This window comes from Athene cunicularia, assembly GCF_003259725.1.
Source record: "Athene cunicularia isolate RWA chromosome Z unlocalized genomic scaffold, athCun1 chrZ_part3, whole genome shotgun sequence".
Taxonomy (NCBI): domain Eukaryota; kingdom Metazoa; phylum Chordata; class Aves; order Strigiformes; family Strigidae; genus Athene; species Athene cunicularia.
In genome coordinates, this window is record NW_020799144.1 from 15,529,605 (window position 1) to 15,557,342 (window position 27,738).

Here is a 27,738-nt window from a genome sequence, read left to right on the forward strand (position 1 = left end):
GGTATCATAGTGAAAAAATGGAAGATTCCCTGAGGACACCTTTTACAAGCTTCTCCAAGTTCCTATTTCTGTGCTTCAGGGAAGCTGGTACCCGTGGTTCACTGTAAGCTACTCATGACTATCATCTACTAATTTTCAGTAGATTGCTGTAGTTTTTCTGATGTACAATCTTACTTTGACTTGTATGGGTTTTTTCTTTTTCTATCCAATTTAGCTACCTTGCACTCCCACCATGGTCCCAAAAATTCTTTGTGGTCTCTCTTATACATATGCTTACCGAGCTAACGCCAGAGCCTCTCAACGTTTTTAGGATGTTAAAGAGCCTCTGTTGCTGCAAATGGCAGTATGACTAAATAATATTAGTTTTAAAACCAATTAAACGATTGCTGCAAATAATACGTGTGAACTGACAAAGATGCTGTGGAATTCAGCGCTGCTCTGGAAGATAAAAGGGACTGGGAAAGAATAGTTTGATATCAAAGAGAGACAAAAAGGTTTTAATCTCCTGACACGAGTGACCCTAATTTGTAACACTGGATCAAAGAAAGTATAATGAATTATACTTATAAGACCAGCATTTTGCAACTAGTGTCTTTATCACTGTGTATGCTGCGCTAAAGTTAATTTTTTTTTTTTTTCAGCTTCATTTTGTATAAATGGCAACACATACAAGATTTCTAAAACCAGGCATTCTTTGTTCACGCTCTAGTAACTGCTTATCAGCATACAGGCTGCACCTCTGAAAACACTGCTCTAAAAGAGACTTTTACAATGGGGATGTGAACTGTATTTTGCATCAGAAACATCAAAATAAACACCCCGATCCAGATTTTTTGATGCAAAAGTAGCATTTACCCATACCTTACGCAATCTATCTTCTAGTTTCTTCAAAATATCACAAAGTAAATCAGACGAAACACTCTTGCTTCCAATTCCACACAGCCACAGTACGACAGTCTGAATTATCCTGTCTTGCCTTTTTGTTGTTGTTGTTGTTTTGGTTTACATTACATATATTTTAAAATCAGTGTAACCAAATTAATATTCCAAGGGAAAATATATTTGCTATTGGCCAAGTAGTGTCAACGCAGAGCTCCCCATTCCAGACAAAACCAGGTGTCCACCTTCCCCAGTACCCCGCCTCTGCGTCAGAATTACACGACTCAGGAATTTAGCTGAGCTTAGGACATCTTGGGCAAATGTGTGTGGAGAAACTCTTAGGAGTAGTATTTCTGCATGTGAGGCCTCTTCACACATACCATTTTTCTCACTGCTTACCCTCCTCTGGGGCACATTCGGTATCCAGAATTTTGGGGGGATGGGACATAACAGGTACGTGCACAGGGGACAAAATCACACATTTAGGACAAAATGCCATCTATTGCAAGAGGCTGAGCTTCATTCAGCTGTTAACACAATACTGACATTTCCAGCCAAACATCTGATACTGAGCATTAAATTTCACTGTAAATATAAGGATGGCAAAAGTCCCTCCGTTATGAAACAGTAAGAACAGTGAATCTGTCGGGACAATCTTCATTGCAGTGATTCTGCTAAACTGGGGAATAAACCCCTGAGCTCCAGAGGAAGGTGGAGCCTCAAAACAGGGGCTTTGATGCTACACCCCCTCCTCTCCAAACCTTTTTGGGCATCTCAAGCACTGATAAATGTTTTGTCTATCAAAGGGCCGAGTCACTCAGAACTTCAACCAGCCTGGAGCAGCAGAACTTGGGACTCACTGTGAATCTCTCAACTGCAATATTCTACTCTATTCGATGCGCTTCACAATTACAGATCCCAAATGTGGTTCAGATCTGCCAAACACCTGAAAATACTGGATTGTAGATTGCAGCTTTGACCGTTCCCTTTATCGGGCAGAGCGACGTGCATGAGATGATCACGGGAAGAGATGACCCTTTGATTGCAGGGGAAAACCAGGCTGCTTTTGGGAGGGCTGTGGCTAGTCCTTTCTCTTACCAGCCATCACAACAATCTAGCTGCTTCACCTTGATGTAACGGGTAAGGTAGCATTACCCTCTATCTATAAACAGGACAACACCTGCAGAAGGACCTGAAGGGCTGCAGGACCTGCTAGTGGTCAGGAGCCTGAGTTTAGGCTTCTCCTAAACCCAGCCCACAGGCAGCACGGTTAGGGGACCAGACCCTCTGCTCCACGTACTTGCCGTAGCAGTGGTTCAGAAATCCTGCCAGAAAAAAAAATAATTATCTGAAAGAGACAGTATCTAAAACCAAGATCTGTAAGCCACACACACAGCGCTTGCACTAAACCCTGCTCTATACTGAAAAAGGTTTAGAAACCCACCATACGCACTGATATTCCTGTACCAGTGCTGTGCATTTCAGCACTCATTTGGCTGCACCGTCTTGCACAAAATGCTGTGATTTAAACGGGCAAAGGAGCAAAAATATCATTGTCCTTGAAGCACACGTACCTACCAATTACTTGGAGTTATTACATGCTGGGGGAAGCTTAAAATTGTCACCAGCTCGTTGTGTTCCAGCATGACTTCCTCCATAAAGAGCTGGTCTTCAGAAGCACTGCTAATGACCAGCAAGGGGAAAAAATACGCTCTGCTTTGGAAAAGCAGTCTTTTCTCAAGCTATTGTGTCCCACATTTCTGTTTCGAAAACTAGCCACCCCGTTCATCTAAGAACATCACCTTTTCCTTTAAGTCACAAGGAAATACAGACGTGCAGTTCCCATCTCCCTTTCTAGACCCAGCTAAGGTTTGCAATTCTCAATTTCCCTACGCAGGTGGAAGAACTGGAAGCCATCGATCACTCTCTCTTCCTACCTTTTCTTCACAGGGTACACGCAATCTTTGCTTCTCAGATCATATATGATACAGGGAATAATATGTAATACCCAACATGCTGCTGGTGCTCGCTGCTCAGCTTTGGGGTATTCTCTTCACAAAGATCTGCAAAGAGACTGAGGCTGACAAGGTGAGTTTTTTTGATAACTCAGCCACAGTGCTGGGGTCAGGACAAGGGCTCATGGAAGCAGCAGCAAAGAGGGATTGGAGGGATTAACTAAGCTTCAGCTACAGATTTCTCTACATCCTGCCCAGAAGAAATAAGTTTTGGCCAGCAGCCATGCCCTTATGAGTCAACTTGGAAAGAAAATAGACAAAAAACAATACATCAAGTGGAGAAAGGATCAAGGGTATAACCTTCACTCAAACAAGAAGTCTAATGTGTCCATCTCTAAGAGACACAGAAATGTCACAATGGAGCCCATCAAAGTCACGACACTCTTCTTCTACCACAACAGCTCACGTTCTCTGCTACAACAGGACATGGACTGATAACAATAACCAAGGCGCACAGACCCCGGTGATGCTCAAGCACCAGACCCCCTTTCAGAGATGATAATTTATCCTGCAGGAAGATAGAAGAAGCCTCTGTGCTTTTGGCCACAGAAGCATCAATACTCAGTAAACACCTCAGATACGATGGATGCGTGGTTCACAGTTAAAACATATTTATCTCTTCCAGAAATAATTTTGAATTCACATAAATTCTTAAAATCGAGAGAGCACAATTGTTAAGAGTAAAATACTTTAACATTCAACATGAACCCAGCACCTAGCTGCCATTCAAATTTGATAGAACTACAGAGTGTTTTGCTAATTATCAGGCCTAGCATAAAGGGCACAGCCAGCATAAAGATGAACCAATAACCAGATTGTATTTGATACAAAAGGTCAGCACATGGGTGAGTGCTGGGGTACAAACAAGTCAGATTATACATAACGGACATCAATCCCACTGACCCTGACAACGACACCACACGACCAGCAATGGGTGGGATAAATGGTGACATGCATCTCCCATAGAAGGGACGGGAGACAACCGAGTCAACAAGCCAAACACTTCAGCCCAAGGAAGCCACACACGGAATCTCGGCACAGCCCGCGTTTACAAAAGCCAGACCTGCCTGGAGCCCAGTCCCAGGGAGGCGGGAGGTCCTTCCCCAGCAGGGAACTCTGCACAGGGCATCCCCCTCACACACAGACACTGCCCCTCCTGCCAGGGGTCCCAGCTGTTATCCCTGCGTGGGACACCTTTAGGCTTCCTACCAGCACCACCCTGGAGGGAAGCCTAAAGGCAAACACCCCCTTTGGGAAGGGCTGTGGGAATCACCCAGATGTCAGCCTTAGTGTGGGGCTGGGGGTTGAAACCCCAGCATTTCACAGAGTTATACCAAACTCCAGGGGAAGGATGCTGCGGGATGCAGGGTTTATACTTCCCAGAACTAGTGTTATTCAGCCAGTACAGAAAAGTATTTATGCAGTCAGTATAGTCTTTTAAAGTGGACATACTAAAACTAAAGATATTTAATAGACCACAGACCATTTACAGTACTACAAATTACATTTTTTTCCCCCAGGATAATGGTGTTTTTCACTGAAGCAACAATTGCAAAGACCTACGGTTTCTGTCTAAAGTTCATCTTATGCCTTATACTCTCTGTACATCAGTAATGTCCACAGCCAGGAAGTTTTCACAGCCTAGGAACTACTTAATTTCCAGCTCAATGGTCATTTTTGAATCTTAAATTATTCTTAGCTGAATAGATTTTGCAGGAAGCCATCTCCCTTCATTGTACGGTTTACGGCTCCACTCACTCTGTCCTTAAATTCCTTCTTCTTCCAAGAATTCATTTATAGTCAGAAGCGGATAAACCAGCACTTTGCTGGTAGGCGAACTGATTCTTCTTTCTTAACTGCATCACTCAATACACCACTCTGGGCCCTCCTGACTTTCCCAACTATCTTTTCTATTCAGGCATTTCCATTTTACCTTTGCGTTCCTTCTTCATAGTCACAGTGAAGTTTATTATTGTAATTTATTAACCATATGTCATCATTACTTTATATTGGATTCCCTTGAATGGCAAGCCATAGACCACAGACTAACAAGCCAGAAAGCATTCAGGCATCCTTTTGAAAGTCCTCTATGCCAGTGGTTGAAAATTTGTTCCTTCACGTTGCAAGGGAAAATGCCAGTTACCAGTTCACACAAGTATTCAACTCTATCACTTAGACAAACAAGGACTTGAAATCCCCTAAAAATACATTCCTTCATTTCATATACATTAATTACAGATTTATTGGTCATTTAATGTGTTCTACTGCTAAACGGTCTGCAATGTCAGATGGCCATCCTCTGTACATTTATATTTATCATGACTTTATCATGACAAATGATTGATACCTTTATTATCTGCAGTGTATGCACATAAACCATAGCCCCTTATATGACATATGCAGCGTATTTATGGTGTATCTATACAATTAGATGATAAAATTCATCTTTGGTATACATTTTATAGCATAGCACTCTTGTCAAATGGAAGCATCAGTATGCTAAAAGGCGACTCAGGTTTGATCCTGCAAACATGAAAATCCATTAATATCCCAGTTAGACTTTGGTAAATGGCCTGTGGGATTAACTCTTTGCAGCACTGATTCCATACTCTTTACATCTATTCTAACGATCTCAAACCAGCTCAAAATTCAAACTTCTGAGAAAGGTGAAAGGAAGTTAAAACATGCCTCTCTTATTTTTATGGGCTCAGACAACCAAGTCAACCTCCACCACTTCATCTTTTGGGGAATGAGTTGCTTGTAATTAGGAATGAGGAAAAATGGGTTGGAAAGAAAAAAAAAAATGTCCCCGAATCTTACTCTCTCTTGAACTTTTGAAAAAAACTTTCATCTACTTCCCCTATTTTCCATCTCAATTTCAGTTGTGGCATGTTGTTTACATGGTATGCACTGGGCTTGAATGGGCACGTCTACAATAAGCATTTGTCTTGGAGCAACATAATTTTGACGCAAGTCCTCCATTGTTTCCAGTTGCCTCATAATGGTTTGGGTCTCTAAGAGGTTTTGGCGTGGAAAGGAACTGAATTCCTTTCAGAGGAAACTGAACTGGAAGCCCCTGTCCAAATGTCCTCAATGATTTCCAGAAGTGAAATGAATCTGTACCAGAAATTCTGGTGGATCGAAAAGGCATAAGCTGGACTCTGAAATATTTTAAAAGCAGTGGTAGATGGGAAGAGAGAAGAAACCATGTGCCAGGAATGGTGCGTGAGAGGGCAACTTTTACTCAACGCTTTTGGAAGGACTTGTGGATTCTTTCTTGCTAACTTCACATGCTCTCCTTAGAGCTTGGTACGTGTCTACAGCCATCCAAGATCCTCCAACCACCCTTCACTCAGTCTCATACACACCAACTGGTCTGTCAGCGTGGTGGCACTGGAGCCCTTCCTCAGCTGAGAAAGACTCCTCTTCACCTTGAAGCACCTAATTCTGTATGTCTGTAGTGCAGGTTTGTTGGTCTGGGATTCCCAAGACCTTTCACCACTTCCTGGATAGAATTCCTGAATTTCTGAAATACTCTCAGTTTTTTGGCACAACTTAAAATGGAATTAGATCCTCAAGTCTTCTTAAAATATTATTCATTTGGGATTATAGCTACTGAGCATCTACATTTGAACAGCACATAGCAAAAATAATAAATAATCCAAAGTTAAACTAGTTCCCGTTTTCAATTAGCAACAAGAATAAATTTCCCTAAATGAATTCACAGGCATGTGATAAAATCCCTGCTTGCAAGGAGACAAAGCATCTGACACAGACCAGTTTTTAAACAGCGAAAGAAAACATCTGCAGAGATACAATCGCAGAACGACTGTAGCCAAGTACTTTCTGATATTTTGTTCAGATGTTATTGGATGTTACATCTACAATTGTGATAGCTTTCTACAGCAATAGGTCACCACACTGCAACAGTGATAATGCACGAACACATCAGAACAGATTGCTTTTGAGCATCTGGAGTCTAGGACTTGTCACAGTTCAAACTGTAAGCCAATTTCTGTTGAAGAACTTCTACTGAAAATTTCCAAGCATACCTCACATTGGCGTAAGTTCTTAAAATCAATCATGATTAGAAAAATATTTAATTCTAAAATAACTCAAGATTAAATAAGAGTAGGGATAATCTCCCTTATGCACAGCTTGGTAAAAAAAGAAAAAAAATACCCTGTACACAAAATTCCACTGGTAATATTTTGTGAACTGCGCAAACAAAACTCATGGTTCACCAGTACAAAAGCCTCAGGATTCAGCTTTATTAAAACTTTAAACTTATTAATGCAATTCTCCTGCTTCTCTTGTCCCCAGTGTCTTACGGCAGAGAGCTTAAAGACGAAAAGCCTTCAAGGACCCTGCGATAAGGTGGAGAACACCGAGTTCCCAAATGCAGGCAGTTGTGCTAACAGGACCACGGGTAGGAATGCTGGCTCACCTCGCTTACAAACCCCCCCAGGAACTGGTCTAACATGAACAAAGTCTAAGTGCAACAGAAAACATCAACCGGCATGGTGCCGTGTGGGTGAAAACCTGTGAATGGGTCCACTACCGCTCACCCACCACAGCTCAAACAAAATCCATGTATGGAAGGGCCATCCTCCACAATCTGGAGCACAAAATGTTGGCATTCTGCAGAAAAGGTTCCTCGCAGACCAAAAATGTACGTTAGACAAGAGGGTTTGGTGAAACCCTTCCCATCAAGTAAGGCGAACCAAAGCCATTCCCTTCTTTAACGCACCGCGGGATATTTCAGCGGTGAAGGTTGTTGAGGTATTTGCCTCTGGGCTGCTGGAGAGCCACAGTGATAGCTGGGAAAGGAGGTCTGGAGCAGCTGAAGTTGGTACTCCCTCCTGACAGCAGGAGCCGGCCGCCCCAGAATGGGAAACCCGAGCTGGGGAAATCGCCGTACATCTCATCGACATGAAAATAAAGTTCTGAAGGGTCAACAGCTTCCACCCATCTCAGCTAGGAACAGAAAGCGGAGCCTGGTCAGTTTAAGTGTTTATGTCGCTCTGCTGCTGACTGCAGTGGGGAGATGTTGGTTTGACTCTAACGTACAAGCTCAAAAAAGGTCCGGTCTTAGGAACGTGGAGCTCCACAAGGGCCAATTTATGCTGCCAGGAAGCAGCTTAAATGATCATGTGCAGTAACTGGCACAACTTATGATCAAGAGCATCTGATACTCGAGCTGGGTGGTTTAAAGGTAGCTTGGGTATGTCCACCGCAGGACGTGAGCCCCAGGAAAATCGTATTTGAAAAATCCACACAGTTTGCTAAGCTGTATTTCATTTTGACTTCATAGTTAATTTGGATTTGGGTAGTGGAGGATGTTGGGAGTGCACGATCGCGCCTAAAACCTCCAGCAGAGCAGAAGATCCTTTGCTGCTCTGGCTTTATCACGCGTCTGTGTCAGCAGCATCCTCTTAATAGAGATGCAGGAGGTTTTCTGGCAGGAGGCTGCATCACCTCTCCAAATGACATGAGCTCAGCCAGCAAAAGCATTCCTCTGTTGGAATAGCCACGCGAAACCTGCACTAGAGGTTCTGCTAACATAGTTATCTTGGCTGGGGTGGTGAAGGTTTTTTTCCAAGCTCTTAGCTGATCCACCTTTGCCAGTAAAACCTTATGCTGTAGGTCATAGCTTTGCTTTGTCTCGGTTTACCTGGATTTCTGAAGCAATGGATAGCTATTTGAATGCCGTGCCAAGCTTGAAATTAAATAATAAAGTGAAGTAAAACTTTTAAAAATATGAAAAAAAGCAATAGAATAAACCAAACCAAAACTATCAGTGAAGCACCTTAATCAGAACCATCTGGACTCATGACTGAAAGCTCAAAGTGCTGGAGCATTAAGAAAGATCTATGTGGACTAGGAAGCAGAGGAGTCTCTGCTTGAAACTGGGATGCTCTCAGCCTCTTGCCCTAGACTTGCTAGCCTGGGCTTAGTTTTCACAAAGACTTTCACAGCCCTCATCAGCTCCGAGCAGAGGCAAATCACAAGCCGTCCTTGTGAACACGTTTCCTTGTTTGAACGTAGGTTGGGTGCCAGACTTTTCAGCCCAACCCTGCAGCCTTTAGGGACAGTTTGACAGCTCTTCTGAGCAGCAGCCAGCGCACCACCGACCCCCGGCAGGGATGCACGGCGGACGTTGTACCAGAGGTGCCCCGTCACACCCCAGCGAGGTGCCGAGCGCTGCCTGAGACCCATCGGTGAGCCAATATGAGGGAGTTTTCAAACCCCGCCGGTTTTCTGGCTGTTGACGGGAGCCGTAGGAAGCTCCAGACTAGGGAGGAGCGGGGTCTCGGGGTGCAGACAGATGATTGAGTAACGACAACTCCTCCAGTCGCCGCCTGTCAGACTCGCCGCGGTAAGCTCGCAGCTTGTACGGGCTCCGCTAAAGGGTGGCAGCAGATAGAAGCTGGGTTGTTGATGCTGCTACCAACCTCGGCCATCTGGTCCACCCATCTGAGGGATGCGACTGCTCCAGGGCAGAGACACTCATCTGCTCCCCAGGCAGGCTCTGCGCCGACACCGTTTTCAGCCCTGGGGCTTCGAGCCTGGTCAACATCTCTGAGGTTGTTCCTTCAGGTGATTTCAAATCAATTAGGAAGTGGCGCTGGACAGAAATAAACCCTTCTCACACCAGGAAAAAAGTTCTTCCTAAGCCACTTGCTTGAGCTGAACACCTTATAAATTTCAGTGGACCAGTTCCGCTGTACCTAAACAACCACTATCATACAAAACAGGTCACTAAAACTAGTCATGTATTCTCAGCCCGTCTTGTTGGGCTCCTCTTCTGCACCGCGTGGGCTGAAAACCTCTAAAAGCCTTGAACCAGAATATACAGGTTCTTGGAATGTTATTTACTCAGATAAAGTTAAATAAAATACAGTGATCTTAAATCTTTGTGATGACAAATTAGCTGAAATAAACTGCTCCTGAAAATCAGTGTGTAACAAAACCATTAATACGCAAGGCTTGAAAACGAAATGATACAAGGGGTTGGAGTCTTGTTTTGATATTTTACCATCAGGAAGGTAATGGCTCATATCTAATGAAAAACGTGGCCTGAAGTAAGTTATGGAAGTAATTTTCTCACGTTTTAATAAATGTGTAAATCCAGAACTCAGCCTACAAGTGAACAATCATATTAGTGAAACGAATGTGAAACAATCAAGTAAATAACTGGTTTTACATGTTAAGTATCGAATTCAACAGGGTAAAATGGCATCACTTCTTCACTGCTTCTGTCTGAACCGTACACGGAAAACTTTTATTACAGATTTATGCAAATCTCACGCTGGTGCATTTTTTCAGCGAAACAGTCAGTTTCCTTGTATGTCATTTTATACCTAGAGAAACAGAGAAAATTGCCCCAGTTTAATATCAAGAAGGGCAAATCCTCCACAGATTTCCGGATGCTGGCTGCACAAGGACCAAGCATTTATTTAAGAAGTTGCCCCCGTTTTATCGTACGTGTACACAAACATGTCAGCCTGTGTATTAATTTTTATTAAAAGGCCAGATTTACAAAAAAAAAAAAAAAAAAAAAAAAAAAAAAAAAAAATCAGCACTTCTGGACTTGGGGTCCGACGGCCTTGTTATTTAAACACAGACAGCTGGATTTCAGCCAAAGCATAAGACAACACTCACTCTTCCTGCCCTTTGAAGCCTCAGCTTTGACTCTTGCAACCTCTGAGTAACTTCAGGAAGGAAAAGTCTCTCCACAGGCAAGGTCTCTGAGAAAGAGGGTATGTAAACTGAAACTTTTAGGGTCACACAAACTCGTGGGGGTAACTCTCTTTGTGGTTGGGGAATGGCAGATTGTGATTTATTATTGCAGGCAGCCAAAAGAGAGGAGCAGCAGCTTCCTCCTTCTTTCCCACTAAAACGCTGCTGCCGTGTGCATGCCCCTTCCCCAAAAAAAGCATGTGCACGTGCGGCAGAAAATCGAGTTAAAGACCAAGCAGACCACAATATGACTGACATCCTCGAAGTCTGGAAAAACAGTTAAAGCAGAAGGCGAAATATTGGGTAATTTTTTTACCAGGCCTCGTTATCAGGCATTGGACACGCCATCAGATATCAAACAAGGTTTTCCACCCACTCGTGCGATGGGGAAGTAATAGCAAGGCTAAGGAGGTTCCACGGAGGAGGAAATCTTTCATACGTGGAACGGCTTTGCGAAGCAGCTTGGAGGATGTACAGTCTAATATGACAAACGATTCAGATAAAGATCTTCCAATTCAGAGTAGAGAGCAGGCTCTCACAAGCAGTACACATTCATAATTAACTGGTCCGTGCCCTGCCAGACACAGCTGTGCTGGCAAAAGAAGCCCAGAGCCTCCACCCTCCAGCGACACCGGGGGCACGGACCTGCTCTCCAGCGACACGCAACTTCCACCTCAGCATCCCTGGACATGGAAGCAGGGTGGGGAACTGGGATGTTGCATTGCTGCCGTGAAGTCGCCCTTCATTCCTCCTCCTGGCTTGCTCTGTGGTCTTGGACCAACCTGGTCTGTCAGCTCGCTCACACCATTTTATAGCTGAGCCATGCGCCAGGAGACGACTGTGCTACTCACTCCTCATCGCCTTGCTAGTGAAATACCACAGATCGTCCCCGAGAACTTATGACATGAGTCGGGGAAGTGGCGCCAGGTAGTGATGAGTCAACAGAAGAACGAGGGGTCTAATTTCTTACTGTAATGAGTGCTGTCGTGCCTACGTGTCAGGACAACAGATGCAGCACAAAAAGCATGAAAAATTCCAGCTTCCCACGTAGGAAGGTACTAATTTATCACACGCGGTCCTTCTTTGCTGAAATAACCTAAACTCTCGTACTCACAAGCCTCAAAGTGAGACTCTGGAACGTTAAGAACGGCCTATGTTTACTTTCATGGTTAGAAAATGGAGAAACCATCCTGAAAACTTTGGATCGGTCTCTACCTTTGGTGGTGGCACCCAGGTTGCCAGACGAAGACTCTTCCATAGCCATGCTGGGTGGCTCCTGAAACCAGTGGGCAAGCTGAGATGGTGTGGTGAGCACTGGGCAACCCTCCCCTCTCTCTGCAGGAGGAGCCAGCCAGGCAGAGCTGCTGCGGTGAACGTCGCTGGTCCTCAGGTAGGACCTGAAGAAGCAGCAGCCTTGTCCTGCGAGCACGGGATCTCCAGGGAGCTCATTAGGATGCCGCAGGACGGTGAAGATCAGCCACCCCTGCGCTAACGCACGAGCAACGCCTGCTAAACTTTCCGCATGCACTCTCCAAAGTTTCTGGTGTACTTTGTAAAAAAGGCCTGCTGTGGATTTAACTACTTGCCCGTCTTTTTAAGCTAAGAGCTCATCGTTTTCAACTTAAGAAGTCCTGCTTCAAAAAAAAAAAAAAATCACAGATACCATGGAAGGCAAAAGACACTGTGTGAAATCTGCAAATTCTGGCCCTCATCAATAAAAATTCAAAATGTTAAAAACATGGGATAAGGTAGAAAGTCAGTCCCTCTTTCCCACAGCATTTCATGCCTGCTTTGTGTTATATATCTACCAAATGATAAGCTCCTTGAAAGAGAACCATTTCCCTTTTGTTTGGTCCTGAACACACAGTTGGAAGTTCAAGCATCTAGCACACAGAGAAGCATTCCTGTATGCTCTTTGCCTAATTTTAAAATAAGTTAAATAGAATATACATAATAGCCACTTAGTTAGATCAAAGGCAGCCGGAGCCACCCCTGGTGTTTATTTCCAAACCATTACACATCACTAGCAAGATATTCCCCATGACCCTCTGATCTCGTAAGGTTCATAAGCAACACTAAAACCAAAAGCAACCACGAGCTTTACTTCTGCTCCTTTTCCTCCAAAGTCCTCTTCAGTGATGAAACGCACCGGGGTAGGTTTTCCGTGTCTTTATTTCACTCCCAGCACCACCAGCCTCCCCAGGGCAGAGCAGTAAGGTCCTACCATGAGGAGCTTCCATCCCATCACTGATTGAAAGTCGTCACCTAACTGGACCAAAACACCAAATACTGTTTGTGGGTCTCATCTCGGGGAGCCTCGAGATCCCGTGTCTGTCCTCTTACAAAGATGAGATCCCGGTCACATCTCCAGGACTTGAGCAGATAAGTTCACTCACTAGACACAGCAACCTGAAGGCTTCCGGGAGGGAGGTGTGCCAGTGGAGTGCCCCAGTCGGTGACACACTTTGGAGGCACAGACAGTGCGAAACCACAGTTCAATCCATATGCACACGCTTGCAGCCATAGTAAGGTCTGTTTAAGCTGCATCATTACACCAGGACAAATGCCTTGCTGGGAGGTTACCTCAGTTTAACCAAATTCTTGTCTAAACTAACAAAAACTCACAAAAAACCCTGTATTATAGACAAACCTGGCTCTGCTGAACCCATCCTGAGTCTGCCTACTCCGAACACACGCTGGTGCAGCCTTGGAGCAGAGGACCTGAGCTAACCACTGGAACAAAACCAGCTTCCCCCACGGAAAGAGAGTGAAGGTTCACACCAGACTTGAAAGGGAGCTCTCCCAAAGCTTAACAACAGCTGTGTCACCAATGTTTTATCTTATTTTTTTATTTCCCACCTCCCCCTCCTCTGTAACCTTTATGTAAAATTCTGAAATAAATGGCTTTGGCTTACAAACTTGCGCTCCTGGATCAAATACCCCCGTGAAACTGGCAGTCCCTTCCACTCCTACCCTTTGTATTGCTCATACAAAGTCCCCCTAATGGGTCTGGAGATGCACACGCAAGTAAGCTTGAGAAAAACATTACGAGCAGCTCACGAAACACCTGGTGTTAGGACACGGAGAGACATTGCTCCTGCTCGGACAGCCTGAGCTCTGTGGTGGGACACAGCGGCTGCTCCGAGTATCGTGGATTTCTGAGACATCCGATACCAAAGCCTTATTAGACATGGATGTTACATTTTGGATCATAAATACATCATTATGGATTTTTTTTTTTTTTCTGTGCCTGCTAAGGTTTCTGGAGGGGATCATGCTGCATAGCAAGCCAGCTAGCTCGGCTGTTGAAGGCCAAGTGTGAAAATAGAGGCAATAAATCCCACCCGAGCCATTCTTGCAAAACATGGGTAATGAGCATGTGTTGCAGTACACGGGTTTTACCAGCACGCTTTTCCAGCTTTGGTTTCAAAGCCGTGAGCACGTGAGGCGGATCACTCTCTGTGTCGGAGGATGTGTTCCTGGGAGAGCAAAGACCCGTGCCAGCCCCGCGCCAGATGTCCACCCCACTTGTTGGCACCCCACCAAGCTCTGCCTGCACGTGCTGTATTTTCCCAGGTTGAGGTGTTGTTATCAGCAAACTCCAAAGATCATGCAAATAATGAAGGAGCTGCCTGATGTGACCCATCTGATCCGACCAGGCTTGGATTGATGAAATATCTCATTCTGCACAGAAGTATCTACTGCAACCTACGTGCGGCACGCCTGCTCTCTCAAAAGAAATACAGTTTTCCGTTGGTTAATTTCGGGGAAAAAGCCAGTTTTGTAACAGGTTGTGTGCATCCCTATGGACACAAACACACCTCTAAACCGCCAAAGTGATTTCCGTAGAAATGTACAGAGTACGTATAGCAGACAGTCACCGTTGCGGGTTCATATATTAAGGAACCAGAAGTCACATCCCCTTTGTAGCCAGTTCCCTAGCGTTCCCCTACCTTTAGGAAAACACGCACTTCAAAACACCGACCAGAGCAAAGTCTATAAACTTATCATTTGGATATCTGACAGCAAGCACCGGTAAGAGACAGCACTAGAAAATCTATATTCGAAAGGGCTCTTTTGCAGGTACTGGGGCATTTTCTCTGTTTCCCCTTGCTTTCAGTATTTCATTTTATGAAGCTCTCTTCCAACACTTATCTGAGCACACTGTAGTGGTGTTAGTCACGTATAGCATGAGAGTCTACCGAAGTTGCAGCCTCCTAGCTTCCACAGTGTTACTGCAGCACTGAAACCATTCAATAAGAATGTTTTCACACTCTATATGTCAAAATCAATTTTACTAATAAGTATGATATTTCTTCTAAGATGAACAAATTTAGTAATTTTCTTCTTATGTCTTTTTTTTTTTTTTTCCCCCCAATTATGATTTCATCTATTCTCGCTTAATATGGAAGTAAATTGGAGCGATACCATGCAGCTCAAATTAAGAGATATCAGTCCAATTCTTAAGTAAGCTGGTAACAATTTTTTACGAAGCGATGCTGGTGGGAAGTGACGGTGGCAGTGCTGGGAAGCGGGGTCTGCTGTCGAAGCCCAGAGCAGCTGTGACAGTGCAGATTCAGCTGCGCTGCTCTGCTAACTTATTAAGATGATCTTCTGAAAAATAAACCACCAGACCCTTCGATGCACGAGCAGGCCGCTTTTTCCTACTTAAAGGGTCTGCGTTGAGACTCCCAACGCAACGGCTAGGAGTGATTTTCACCAGGCATTGGGTACAGATCACTAATGCACTGCACAAAGGCGACTGAAAAGCCATCAGCTGGGAACAGCTTTTGGTCACTGCTAAACAGGGGGCAGATTTGAACCAGTGACCTAGAAGTGAAAGACTTTGTAATCTGATTACCAATCCCTTGAGCCATCCCATCCCTCCCCTTTTCTTTTTTACTGATAAGAGAAAAAGAGTCTTATTACCTAAGCAACTTTTGTAGCCTGTTAGCAATGCAAAAGCTTTCATTTAGTGCTTAAAAAGGAAAGTCTCATGGGCACGCTTATTAGCCCATCTCGAGCACAGGCTCTGTATTATTTTTCCCTATTAATTTCAAAATAAATGTATTGGTATGAAAGTGTAGCACAATGCTTTTTCTGATAATGATTTATAGTAAAGTTCTTGCTGATTAAAATAGGTGCTGATGAGAGGTTTTTACATAGCTGTGGAGTCAACAGATCCCTCACTGGCAAGCGAAGAGACAACATGCTCCTTTTGTCAGCAAATACTCCAAAGAATATAAACGCATTACCGAGGTATGGTGCGTATCGCAGACGATGAGCATCTAAATCACTTGTTTTTCATGCATAAATCACACTTTTAAATAACCACGAAGATGCGTTTTCTCATTCAGAAGCAGGATGGTTTGGTAAGTGTTATAGTCTCATCATCAAATATTATTTTAATGCATAAAAGGGTCTCCCAAGTACACCAAGACCCATTTAAATGGCCTTTTAAGAGATGATGAAGCTATTGTTTCTCCCTTTCCTCCTCGGTCTTCTTCTCAAGACCCTCGGGAAGAAATCTGGGAGACCTTTTCTGCCAGTTTCCTACCTCTTTTTTTCTAGACATTGTGGCCTGCACATTAACGCCGCTTCCTTTGGCTGGAGGTAATAAACGATTAGCTACAGCGTAGCAATGTGGCGTTCCTGTTATTCTTTGCTGTACTACACTCAGCCAATGTCTCAAAAATTAATGCAAGTGTATCAGGATCTGAAATTAACTTTTTATAGCCATAAGCAACATCCCGCTAGGAGGGGGAAAATCCTATTATAGCAGTTCTGGCATCTCACTGCTTGTAGACTGTTAGTAAGCACAAAATAAGATTTCAAATTATCAAATGGTGAATGCAAAAAGAGTTGTTCTGTATTGATTAAACATTTTTTTTTCCTTTTTGCTTATGAACCAATAAAGCAAAAGCAGGTGATGCTCGCTCTTGTTAAATGACAGATCTATTAACAAAGATCAGGTGGGAGACCAGACTGTCCAAGGCTACTGCGTGATTATACAGAAATAATTTGAAACCTACGTACCGGTAATAAACACTCTATACTATCCTCTGGAGTTGCACAGTAACTTTCAGGAGGATTTTTCAGAAATTTATATACTCACTGCACTGTTTAAAAATACATGGCTAAGAACCAGAGTGGCTCAAAATCACTTTGACATTTGCAAGCGATTACGCTGGATGAAAATCAGTTTCAATTCATTCTACAAAAAATATATGTATTTTGTTATATGGGCTTGCCTTCTAACAGCCATGAGTTCTGGCTAGGACGGTATTTTAGAAGTATATTAAAAAATTACTTTTCCTACGTAAGATAATCATTAAGTTCCAAGCAGCTGAAAATTAGAACTTATACGTGGAAAAACCTTTAGCTACACCGAACACCCATCGCCTCGACTAACAGGTCATCTGCAGGGATCAGGCGAACCAGCTGTTAGCTACACACGTTTATGAATACTTGGTGTGAGAAAATTTACACGCTCGCTGAAAAGTCAGCAACAGTTAACCAGAAAGAAATACTCTGGCTAAACACTGAGGAGTTCACACAAAAAACCAGACCAGATTTGATACAGGGCCTGATCCCAAATCGCAGCTGAAGCAATGAACGGTGCTTTAAACCACAGGACTTAATCTCTTGAACTTGAGTCCTGGAATTTCATAGCAAAAAAAATTAAAATTGACTGATCTGGCCAGCACACAGCACTTGTCACAGCACTGCAGAAGACACGGATGGACAAACAGCAACGCTTGGTGTCTTCACGTTGAGCTTGGATGTTATTATTTTGATAACACGTCTAATATTGGTATTAATCTTCTGATGCTTGTGAAACGGTGCCTGCTTTTATTAATCCGATTAACCTGACCGTTCAACCTCTTTTTTAAATCCCATCCGAAATAACACTACTAAAAGAGCCCACGAATGGAAGAAGCATATGAACCTGGAACAGCAACCCAGGTGGTTTAGCGTTCTGTGATTAACAAACGTTTTTCCAAGGGTAACGTAAATGCTACACGTTTTACACACACCAAAGATGGACTCTTTTCAAACTTCCCATTCCTGTCCTCTGCTTATCTTTCTCTTGACCTTTGCTGAAATAAATTGCCCTAACTCCTCAGTACTCTCCCCGACGTGTTTCTAACGCTGCGCATCACACTTGCTGGCTGGAAGCACAGCTGGCAAGGGATCTAAACCCCATCGCAGGGCAAACCCAGCCTTCTGGCTTTGCCAAGAATGACATTTAGAGTTTGCTTTTTTTTTTTTTAATATAAAAATTGTTAGTGTACGGGATGCTTGATTCTGTATTTGTTTGTGAGTACCGCAGACTCCACCCATTACATTAACACCAAGCTAAAAAAAAAAACACAAAAAAACCCACAAAACCAAACCCCAACCCAACAACGAATTAAACAGCCTAGAATCTCCTAATAAGAATTCGGTCGTTAATTAAAATAAGATTACAGAATTCAGCCGAGCGTTGCCCGCCGTCCCAGAAGTAAGCTGCAACCGAGGACAAGCAGTGCCCTCTAGTGTCACCGGCTGCCGGGAGCCCCCCACGCCGCACCGCGGGGACCAGGGCGCATCCCCCACCCTGGGTGGGAGACACGCGTGGGTCCAGGCTCCGCACCCCAACCGTACCGGTGGCCCGGGCACGCGCGTGCCCCAACGCGCGTCGTCATCGTCAGTCGTTGTGTGCTCGTGTTTTGGCGTGAGCACACACACATACACACAGAGGCAGAGTCACGGAGCTTGAGATGGCCAAGGCGTCTTCAACGTCGCTCGGAAAAACGTTTCGTCGCGGAGGAGCGGGAGGCCATGCGTGAACGCGGGTGTCAGGGAAGCCCGGCAGAATCACTCACTGTGAAGATGTCTAATAGGAGCTGCTGAATGCACAATGCGGGCAGCAAGGGCTGAATGGCTAAACTGGAGCGGCCAGAGCACAGTCAGAAGGTTTTGAATCAATCAGAAATTATAATTAAACCTGTAATGAGTGTTTTGACATCTTCCCCCCTTTTTTTGTTAATTGGAGGTTAACACTATTTAGACTTTATTACGGTCCAGTATCAACAATTTTGTAATATAACTTCTCTGCCTTTTAGCAAATTACCTCAAACTTTACTCTTTGGATAGGATACAATCCCCCAGCACCCTGAAAAATTTCTCTCCGATGTGGGGGGGCGGAGGGGGGGTGGGGGGGAAATCTACAAAAAACTTCAGTAGGTGTTTTATTTAAGCTGGAATTACAACAGAGTCACGTTAGATTTGTTTAATTTTTCATTTTACTGCATAAACATTTGACAAAGAGAGAAAGCTATCTGTTCATCTTGTGAATGATGGTACACGTCATATGTTCATTAGCATTCACGTCTTCCGTGAAGTACAGGCAATAAAATAAGGAAACAAAGACAAAAGGTATAAAAGAACGAAACAAGATGGCACCAGTTACAGGTGCATGGAAAAAGCCTCGAACGTTATTAAAAGACACATATGAGATGTCAAATAAGCCATTCTTATAATAGCGTAAAAAAAAAAATTAAAAAAATCCCTGAAGGCTGACAGCGCTGCCCAATTTCATTTGCATAAAAAGTGCAAGTGACTATTTATAAATATATTCAGATCACAAAAGTTTGTATTCTGTTTTTCCTGTGTAAAGCATTAATAGACATTTATTCCCATCCCTGCATTTTAAAAAGGAACGTACACAATTAGGCTTTTACTAAAAGATTACAATGTGCATTATAAATTGATTCCTGTTTAAAGTGAAGATGGCAAATATGCATTAGTTTAAGAGACAAATGGCTGGAAACGCAGCGTTCAGAATGACAGTAGATTCGTATTTAGACACCTTACAATAACTACCAGGGTACAATTGCCGATGAAACTTTAATTGCACGAGATTCATTAAAATCTCTAAATGGCATATACACATTTAGGCTTAGGATGTAGCCGTGAAAGAATGGAAGAATTTTTCATTAGATTTTAGCGGTAATTTAGCATTCTGAAAAAGTTAGCAACTGAAATAATGCAAGTGGATTTTACAGCAGATGCTGCATCTACGGCGATTATCAACAAATATTTTTTCAGAAGACTTACGGTGCTGCCGCCCGGTACCAAACCCCAGCACGGTTGAGCTCAGCACAAAACAGTTTGGGAGGCGGGAGGTGAAAGCGCAGTTATATATTACAGACGTTAAGAAAGTTTTTATTATTTCCCCCTTTCATGCACAGAGATGCTAACGGCTATTTTAAGGAAGAGAAGAAAAGACAAGGTCGCTTTGCCGCAGCACCGCTTGATCCCTCGTGCCCGGGGATGTCAACCTACTGCAGAAAATGTGACACGGGGTTACACTTTAGGCTGGCCGACAAAAGTTAATTTTGCCGAGGGAAGCAGTTGCTATTTACACCGGGCTCGGGCCGCGCGCTGTTCATTTGAGGGCCGGGAGGGCGATGCACAAGGCGCAGCCCCGCGCGGGCACATCCGTGGCGTGAATGACACCAGCACAAGAAAAGAGGAACCCGAAGACTGACATCCCCTCAGCCGTCGCTCATTATCTCTGCGTTGCGAGGAGGGTTAAAAATCAAAATGGAGGCTTTTTTGGGACCTGGTCGCCCCTGCTTGTTGGGAGCGTGGGGCCACGGGGAAGGGAGGGAAGGGATGCTGGCTGCCGTGCGAGGGCACCGGGCGCGCGCTGCTGACAGGCTGGGAAGTTTCGCTTGGGATACAGCTGGGTGGAAGAGGAGTGTGATTGAAGGGGAGTGTGTCGATGTGCGAGAGGTCAGGGGGAAACAGGGAAGGGCTGAAACACACCTCCTGCATTACCAGCATCAATGGGTCTTTGATGCTATAGAAATTACGCTGCTAAAACTTATTAAGAATTTTATACCGCAGTACGTGCTACGCGCCACCGCGCGTGGGGACGTAGAGGGGCAGGGAGCTGCGCGGAGCCGCGCGCTGTGGCAGATGCCCGCACGCCTTTGGCTCTCCGAATGCAGGCGGGTGCCTTTTCCCACAGGATGCGTCTCCTGAACTACCTGATTTAGAAATATTTGTTTAAACTGAGAAAAGTTACTTCAGTACGTACGAAAGAGAAGCAGAAGGCAGAAAGATTTTTTTTTTTTTTTTTCCCTTTCAAAATAAGATATCGGGAGAAATGCGCGTTATATAACTAATTTTAATTTTGTGCAGTTACAAACTACAGACTTGCTATCCCCTTCCACAGATTCATGCGAATCTACCAAATATAGTGGCATTGAAATTTCAAATTTCTCTTTTCTATAGCACTTGCTTCACAATTAGAGTAAAAAACTTCACTTAGATTGTACTTAGCAGAATGCTGCAAAATATAAAAATGTATCGAGTACATACAAAAGAGGTGCAATCCAAAGCAATGCGAAGAATAACTTACATTATTTTCTATGTCATGCAATAAAAATGAGTTTTGCCCAGACAAATAAGGATTTAGCCTCTACTTAAACAGGACAATCGCTTTTTTTTTTTTTTTTTTTTTTTCCTGGCGAAAGAAAGGCGGTGGGAAGCAACACGAGAGTCTGCAGAGCAGGACAATTCTAATTGTTTTGTCTTTATTACACACTATTCTTACGAACACCGCCACCCATTACCCTTTTGGCAATAAAGTAGGGCTCAAACGGTGACCCCACTAAATCTGGCACTAAGCAGTCTGTACTGCACCCAGAGCAGCCTCTCCTCAAAATACCAACAGGACAGAAAATCAGCATTTTTGGAGTGAAACGGGGAGGCTCTATCAATTCCCTCCTCTGACTGCTGCACCAGATCACAAGGGTTGAGGAGTTCCTGATCCGAGTCTTTATCATTTAAACACCCCATTTTACCTAAAAAAAACCCAAACAAAAAACAAACAAAAAAAAGCCTAAATAAACTTTAACGCCTTTTAAAATATGCACTAGAGTATCTTGCCTGTGATGGAAGATTGCCAGTTAGATCATCAAAAGGTTCTGAGTGAAGGGCAGATACCACGTATGATGCACGGAGAGTAAAAATGTTTAGGTGGGAATGAAGTAGCAGAAAACATTTCTAATTGCTGCATGATATCTGTCACATTAGCAGTACCTGGACTTTGAAAAGATCTCCCTGGCAAAACAGCACAGAGCCACCTCTTGTCTTTAACGTGCTTGTAAAATGAAAATGTCTCAGTGACACGGGAGAGAGATGGCACTTCAGGCATTCTCTGTTATTTTTCCAGTCTCTAAATACTGTGGCTTTACAAGCTGAAAATAAAATAAAAAAAAAAAAAAACACACAACAAACCCCACAGATTTTGGACTTTCACGCTTCATACACTTATTTGGAAAACATCAGTCCTGCACCTGAAAAAATATCACTTTATGCCACGGAAGCTAGATTTTTCACAGGAAAACTTAAAAAATACAGTTTTTTTTTTCCATTGTGCTGCTCTGTTTTATTCAGACCTTATCAGTGAAAGGACTCGCCTGTATTTCTGATGGCCAGCAATCGGGCTGTTATTAAAACCCATTCAAAACACTCATTTCAACACATCCAGAACATCAGTTGGGGCTGAAAATACCTGCCGAGAAAAAAAATAACTCGCTACACAGCACCCACGGACGGTATCAAAAAGTCTGGAAGCACCTGTATACATCATCTTCATCGCGTTTTCTAAGGCATCCGCTTTTGTTTAGCAGCACAATGCTACGGATACTTGTTTTTTTTCTGGAGAGTATTTCTACCTGAACTAAGAGATTAGGTTTCTTTTCTTCATTTTAATTGCTTATAAACAATTGTGTCCCGCTCTTTTCTTTTTCAAAACTGAAGCTGTTTGCAAAAGGTCTCTTTTGCTATCAGAATTTTTTTGGGTCTTGTTTGCCCTGCATAGTTCATGCATATAAGCAAGTCCAGCGTTTTTCTTCAACTGAATAACACAACAGTGCACTGCTACGAGATACTCAGACTCTTCTTTTATTTCAGAATTAAAAGCAAGTTCCCCCCCTCACTTAAGAGATTAGCTCATATTTAGCCTGTGCCCATCTTCTATGTTCATTGACTCAAATATCAGCAAAAGACAGCTTAAAATAAGTGGAAAGTGTTGCGGATGCACAATCTGTGCACAATGCAGACACACAATATATATAACACTCGCACAGGATATCGCTGCATATAACAGAATAGTTATCGGTATAAATATCCAACGATTTCTTTTATACACTAAAACAAAAAAGAACAGATTTACAGTTACTATCCAACTTTTTTTTTTTTTTTTTTCCCCTGCAGATTTTTGAAATCTGTATTTGCATGTTCATCCCCTCTGCTACAGAAAGCTCAGAATTCACCATCAACACACAAATCAGAAAAGACCCTCCGTACCAATAGGTCAACACATTCTTTTGCGATTTTAATAACGGCCTGTTCTATTACATTTGTTATTCATATAGAATAAGGATAGACAATTTTTAGGCATTATATAGCTTTCTTCTGGAATATTAGCTTTGTGGCTTTGAGAGGCCATTTTCTAAAGATCCTAATAGTCAAATGACATCTTGGGAAATGTTACATTCTCACTGCATTTGCATGATAATGAAGATGAAATTTCATATACGCTACCTGAATTAGACTTATCTAAGTTTTGTTTTACCGAATGACCAAAGGAATATGTTCCCTAAGCCAAAGTATCGCAATACAATGCAACACATTATTGCTTCTGTGAAAGACATGAAACTATAATCCAAGCAAGGAAAAAAACCCAACACCCTGCTCAATTTTTATGTAATAGCGTTAATACAATCTCAGCTGTGTATCTCTGAATACTTATTTCCTTCAAGGAAAATTCTACAGCATCCACAAAAATATCCATAGTAAATTTAAAAAAAAAACCAAACCAACAAAAAACGAGGGAACGGCCCTGTGATGCGCAGTGCTCTGCAGGACAGGAACTCTATCATAACATTTTATTTTTCATGCAGCAACATGCAGCACTGTCACACGCTTGGGTAAAGTTCACATGTCAGCTTATTCACTAGATACGAGCCACCCTTTGGATATAACCACATTTCACCTCTACCTACAGGGAAGTCCACGTGTCAAATAATTTTCTGACCACAGAAATAGGCTTGGTGGACAGTAACAACGGGCATCCTTCCCGTAATTAGGCACGTAGGCAAACATGAGGCTGTCAGAAAGTGCAGTGGTGGATTTCAGAGCTCCTGAATATGGGTTGTTATTGCAGCAGACGTTGAAAAGCCCCGTCCGCTATGAGGGTGAGCCAAGAACCCGGCTGCCAAACCCGGGTTTTGAAAGCCAACCCCTGACAGTCCACGTTGGTAACAACAAGGACATTGTAAGGAAGTTATCTGCCCTCTCTGATCAACACAGAGCTGATCAATCATCGGTCTGCTCAGCAATTTACCTATGTGATTTGTTTTGAGGTACGGCTCCAGAAAGCCAAAATCCAACTGCAGTTTTATTCCGAAGATGCCACGTTTTAATATTTTTGAAAGACTGAAGAAAATTTAGCACAAATCATGCAGGTTACGAACTGACAATATTAATCTAAGCAAAGACACCAGCACACGTAGTCTTAGATTAAGTCTCCACTTATAATTGCAAACTCTTTGAAGGGAGAGTAGTTTTGATTTTTGCTGGAAGCTACAGGCATTGTTTTTTTAAAAAAAAAAAAAAAACCACAGCATGGAATAAGTGGTGTACATAACGGCGATTTCACTTAACACAGCTTTTCAGTACGCTCCGGTCTATGCTGCGCTATAACTGCAGAAACGCATCCAAATTTAAAAAAAAAAAAAAAAAGGAAAAAAAAACTTATCCTGGAGGAAAAAAAAAAAAAAAAAAAAGGAAAGGCCTATACTCAAAGGAACATCTGAATAAAATTGAGACATCTGCAGTAAAGTTTTCCCTTCTCCCTAGAATGTTTGAGATGAACTCAGCGTAACACTGCCTTCCAAGAAAAGACAGGGTGATCAATGCAGGAGCACATCAGGCTCCCTTGGACAGGCCAATCAATGCAAGAAAGAACCTTGCCCAGGGCCTTATGCAAATAGAAGCACGTCCTGCAACCCGGGGAGGGAACATGCGCAATAGATCAATGGCATCTGAAAAACCTTACAGCTATATCCGCCTCAGACAGTAAATATATAATGATGAATCCCTCACGTTCAGCTGTGAACTCTTTAAACTAGGTTATTTTCAACAGCTGGCTTAAAAAAAAATAATAATCTGCCGGGGCTGTAGACGGCAACAGCGGCGAAGTGAAATAAGATTACTGAGGGTTAGATTAACAATGCTTTTTTTTTTTTTTTTTTTTTTTTTTTTAAGGCTGAGAAAATATAATCTCTGCACTTTAACACCTTGTAAAACACTGGAAGTTACGTGCCCACCGGGGTAGGGACTGAAAGAGGGTGGCTGGGGTTTTGTGTTGTTATTTTGATATTCTGGTATCTTTTTTAAAAATCCACCCAGTAAAGTACGCGGTGATGTAGAAAAAAAGAAAAATAGGTTTACTGTTTACAAGAACTACAATACCAGAGGTCTAACACCACAATCATCTCTCTGTTGATTGAAATTTATTCTGTCAAAGAATATTGTAAATACATTTTTCGTACCCTCGCCTATTTTAAACTAAATTTTAAAGGAATTCAAGAAAACACTAAGGCTCTTAAGCAAAGCAGCTGGCATATAACATTAATACTTCAAAATCACTCCCGAACTGGAATAAAACTTGGTAAGGTGCACAAAGCAATATTCATGACCACAGGACCATACAAGGTTCACCAATTACTTGGTAACTACATCAAAACTGCTAAAATAGCAAGTCTTCCCACGGAGTCTTGTGGGGAATGATTTCCTAAACATTATTCATCATCTGTTCTGGGAAAGGGATGGGGAGAGAAAGGAGGAGGATGAAGAAACAAGCAAGGAAGCCTACAAAAACTTTTCCTCTGAAGAAACTCCGCTTTTAAAGATCACTGGCAGCTCCTGACTTCATAGCACAAAGGTATAATACTCCTGTCAGACGGCTATAGCCACCCAGGACAAAATATAATCCAGGTATCGACAAGCAAATAAAATGCCTCGGCTTAATCAAGCTTGTAAAAACCTCATGCGCCTTCTATCCCGATACTGCAGGATGCTGAGATTCACTGTTACATTTAAATTGCCTTGGAAAAATAGTAAAGACAGAAAAATAACCAATTAGACCTCTTATTTCTCATGTTTTTATGATGACATTTTACTCCTGCGTTTTGACACTCTGCATTAAAATCTCGGTTCAGTTCTGTGGCGTTAAAGGCACAATTTTCTCAATTAATATATGTGCAAAATCTACTTACATATTTTTACTTCATATCACATTCAAGCAAAGCCCTTAAATAGGATTATTTTAACATTTAAACACTGGTAGTCGTGCTATTATTAATATTAAAATACTTCACTAATATACTGAAAGAGCTATGTAACACATCTTCACTAGATTAAAGAAAGGAAAGTTCTAGGATAAAATGCAAATTCCAGCTGCTTCTTACAGCACCGCAGTTCGAGAGCTCCCTTCACCAGAGTGTGTGTGGATTCCTTTTACTCCACCTGGATTTGCAATGCCTAATATATTATTAACTTGCAGTTCCCCTGGTTGATCCACTAAACCGGGTCTTAAAGTCTTATAAAATCTCTGCTGTTCCACACAAAAGCCGAACATACACTTTTCACCATAATTAACATTTAAATTAACAGTAACACAATACACTTGTGTAGTCTTATCGGCATCAGATCATGTCACAGAAATGGGGAAAAGTTTGAAATAGCAGTGAGACAACTTCCTTTATTTAATGTTTTTTCCATTAAAAAAAAACAAACAACAAAACAACCAAACCTCCAAACAACCACAGAATTTAGAACAGCCTAATATTTCAGATAAAATAATCTAAACGCACCACAGAACCTGTCAGGGAACAATACGTGTGATTGTCCCCACTTTCTTAATTGTATAAGCAAATCCAAAACTCCTACTTTCCTTCTTTATTAGCATTCATATATACATTCACAAAGAACTGCAATCCCTTTAGACTGTGGTGATGTCATATGTTGTAAAATCTTAAGCCGCTCTCCAAACCAATCTAGAGACGTAAGTAACAACCTACAAAGTGAAATTAAATTCCAGCTTTTCATATTGTACCTGCTTGAAAAAAAAATAAAAATCCCGCACTCGTGTTTTTGAACCTCCGGTCAGTCCAAAGCACGGCCATTTACAGATGCAGCGAGCACATCCGCAGAAAGGGGTCTAAAAATTTCCTTTTCCCGTCCTGATGCACCACTGCTAGAAAAGACGAATCTGCATACCACAGCAAAAAGGGGACCTGCTGGTAAGACCCAGAATCAGGTGGATTAAATGAAATAAAAAGGAAGATTTTACATGATTAAGAGGGCAAAGTGTGAAGATCAACCTGGGTGGGGTGAAGATCTAGTAAGTCTGTCCAGGAAAACGGAAGACAGGACTTTTATTGATGCAGCAGGACGACATGAGTACCAGCATCTCAGGAATTCACCTCGGAGACCCAAAGATGAGTTTACATCAGAGGGGTGGAGATAAGGCAAAGGCGTGCAGTGTCGGGTACTCAGAGGTTCAGGACTCGCGTCCTGTTACCGCTGATGAATTTCTGCAGTGTCTGGGAAGAGCTCTGATGAGTTTGAGATGGTTCAGGCAGAAAACACCTCTACGGAGCCGCACACCTAGAGACGACAACTTGTAACTTCTGGGAAGTTTGGGCAACCAGTGAGAAATTGAACGGCTAGGCAAGAAACTAAGGAAAACCAGTCTCCCCGGGCCCCGGAGTTCACTGTTGGGATCAACAGTCTACTCTACACATTTGAAGAAGACGGTTGCACACAGACGTTGCCCCATCAGCTCTGAGAGGTTCAGGGGCTGAGGTTTATCTGCACAACTGAAGGGACGAGTGATGTGTTCTTTGAACACGGTCCTGTGCTTAGGCGCTTTTTTTCTTTTAAAGCTAGAACTTGAAATGAAAAACAAACTGACTGATATGTAACGCTGTCTCACAGAACTGAAAACAGTTGAAACAATGCAGAGAAGGGT

General features: G+C 42.8%; 1 protein-coding gene across 1 annotated transcript in view; it reads right to left on the reverse strand.

The window, feature by feature from the left end:
• FAM172A (family with sequence similarity 172 member A) overlaps positions 1–27,738 on the reverse strand; it is a 261,320-nt gene that overhangs the window by 74,631 nt on the left and 158,951 nt on the right. The window lies entirely within an intron of this gene.